Source organism: Helianthus annuus, chromosome 17 (assembly GCF_002127325.2).
Source record: "Helianthus annuus cultivar XRQ/B chromosome 17, HanXRQr2.0-SUNRISE, whole genome shotgun sequence".
Lineage (NCBI taxonomy): Eukaryota > Viridiplantae > Streptophyta > Magnoliopsida > Asterales > Asteraceae > Helianthus > Helianthus annuus.
Window position 1 is genome coordinate 78,035,305 of NC_035449.2, and position 2,918 is coordinate 78,038,222.

Genomic DNA, 2,918 nt, shown 5'->3' on the forward strand with positions numbered 1-2,918 from the left:
TTTACCAATTAGAAATTTTAACCTAGTTGGTTAATAGTTTAGAAATAACCTATAGTAGGGTTAAAAGCCACTAAATTAAATGTTGACCAAAATGAAGGGACCTTGGTTGTCAAAATTTGAAACTTGTGTTACTAAGTTAGTAAAACAAAACCAAACACCCCATTTTGAGGTGTTGGTCGACCAGGAGCAAGGAAAGGGGGCGATCCCCACTCTCAAACCCTAAATTCTGCTTAAAACTCTCAACTGAAGGAGCAAATCTGGTCCAAACGAAAATCCGAGCCTAGAATCGTGATCCTCATCGCAAGAGGATTATAAGGTATGTAAAATTTAGTGAAAACTCTTATCTTGGAATTTTCATGAATTGGGAAAAATCTGAAATTCTAGTTGCATGTTTGTCTTATGATGATTTAGGAATAACTATGGTGTTTAGATACAAACCCTAGACAAATAGAAGTTTAAATCATAAGAAAATTTGGTGAATTCATGAATAGCATTGTAGGTGGTTAATGGGTTATGTGTAGATTGATGAACACTAGGAAATAGATTGTGAATCTAGTGTAATTTGACCATTTGGAAGCGATTCCAGAAAGACTTAAGGTTATCAATCATGTAAAAGGGTTGAATGATGTAAATTTAGGGCTAAATAACAATCTAGAGAATTGATGTTTAATCATGTAAAAATCTGCCCATGAAGTGCTTGTTGAAATGCCTCTATGAGGGCTTAAAACTGAAATTCCAAGTTTAAACGCATAATCACGATGTTTAGTGTATTATGCGAATTATGATTTGAAAAGAGAGTTCTAAACATATGATAAATGAACTCAATAGGAACGGGCGCAGGAGCGTCAAGCGGACAAGCGGGTGGCGAACCACGTCAAAAAGGGCTACTTTGAAGGTATGTAACTTGACTCGTTACATTAAGTAGTTTGGATGATTATTAAATGCATAATTGGATTTTTAGAATAAGTGTCGTTTTGTATTTAAGCGGTGATGTCGCTATATTGAATAATGGATCAAATTGGTTGGAACTCGTTGGTAGTCGTCACAATGGTGGGTTCCTTAGACGAGCCAAACGGGTCGAATAATCAAGTACGGCATGGATAATGCTTCGGGTTGAGATGGATTGAATCTTTGATGATGGATAATATATAACATATTAAAATTGTGAGATTTAACTAAATGGCATCCTAGAAAACTGAAATCCGAGAGTTGGGTTTAGTGTAATGACCAAACCAAACAAAAACATAAATTTCCAGGTACTACCGTAAGTTACGGTGGTACCGTAACTTACGGTAGAGGCCAGGGGTTTACGGTGGTTCACTACTGTTTTACGGTGGACCAAAAGACTTCCAGGACTCACCGTAACTTACGGTGACACCGTAAGTTACGGTGGAACTAGAAAAACTTTTATTTTCCTTTTGTCTAATATTTGATGTTGGACCTCATGATTATGTGTTCTTTAATAATGTCAAAACTAATATTTTAATGGTTTTGATCCTAGGTGATGAGGTGGATCATATGGATGACGGTCAAGCAACGTAGAAGAACCGAACACGATTTTTTGAAGCTTCCGCAATATTTTAACCTTTGGTAGACTTTGTGTATGGGTTGTAAACACTTGTTAAACTACTTTTGTAATGTTTTAACCTAGTCATTATTTGACAAAGGTTAACGTACATATGAACTCCGTTAACGAATGTTATGTCACTTAACTAATATTTTGATAAAAATGGTGTATTTTATTATTAAAATCAAGTGAAAAATTTAAGGGTGTTACAAGTTGGTAATCAGAGCCTAAGGTTGTCTACAAAGTGTTCGGTTCAAGCTTGATCGACCGTCCGGTAAGAGCTAACTTCTGGTAATAAATTTCATATTACGTAAAGAATGAGAGATGAACAAATATGCATGAAAAGAGCAAGTAAGCTCATTTAAATACAAGAAATGCAAAAAGCAAGAACGATCAAATCAAGTTGTGAACTTGATTGAATCAAAGCAAGAACGATCAAATCAAGTTGTGAACTTGATTGAATCAAAGCAAGAACGATCAAATCAAGTTGTGAACTTGATTGAATCAAAGCAAAAACGATCAAATCAAGTTGTGAACTTGATTGAATCAAAGCAAGAGCGATTAAATCAAGTTATGAACTTGATTGAATCAAACAAGTAAAACATGTGTTATAAATGGAATGTTTAACAACTTATGTAAACATTTCAGAAATAGAGATGGCAGATGGAGGTAATGATGATGCGGTGCCAAGAGTCACCGAACAAATGAGGGAAGTGATTGCCGAAGAGGTTGGAAAGGCGATCGAAAACAGTTTGTCAGGCTTCGTTTATAGAATTCAAAACACAGTTTTATCAATGGTAGAAGATAGAATCAAGAAACTAGAAGATGATTCAAATTTAGCAAAGGAAAAGCATGGAGGACGAAAACCTTGTTCATACAAGGAATTCATGGCTTGTAAACCACCAATATATAATGGAGAGGTTGACCCAATAGTGTGCCAAAGATGGCTAAGTGATATTGAAGGGGTATTCGAGAGGACCCATTGTGACGTAGACGACTATGTAGCCTATGGTACGGGTCAACTAAGAAATCAAGCGAAAGATTGGTGGGATAACAAAAAGAGAGAGATCGGTATTGAAGCTGCTAAGGTCATGACTTGGGAAGAATTCAAGACGCCATTTCTTAAGCATCAAAGCCCCAAAGCGGTTATGAATAAAATTAAGGAAGAGTTCATGCAACTTAGGCACAAAAATGAGACCATAGACAAGATTACGGCAACGTTTATGGATAAGATGAAGTTTTGTGACGATCTAGTGACGAACGAAGAACAAAAGATATACTACTATCATAACATGTTGAGTGCCGAATATAGGGAATTTATCACCCCTTCCAAATACGAGACCCTTACCGA

The 2,918-nt window shown here is 36.1% G+C and overlaps 1 long non-coding RNA gene across 1 annotated transcript; it reads left to right on the forward strand.

The window, feature by feature from the left end:
* The first annotated feature begins 249 nt into the window (after positions 1 to 249).
* Positions 250 to 1,566, forward strand: LOC110910943. Its single transcript, XR_002576596.2, has 3 exons — positions 250 to 316; positions 829 to 895; positions 1,502 to 1,566. It is a non-coding gene; the product is annotated as an uncharacterized LOC110910943 (long non-coding RNA).
* Positions 1,567 to 2,918: the final 1,352 nt, after the last annotated feature.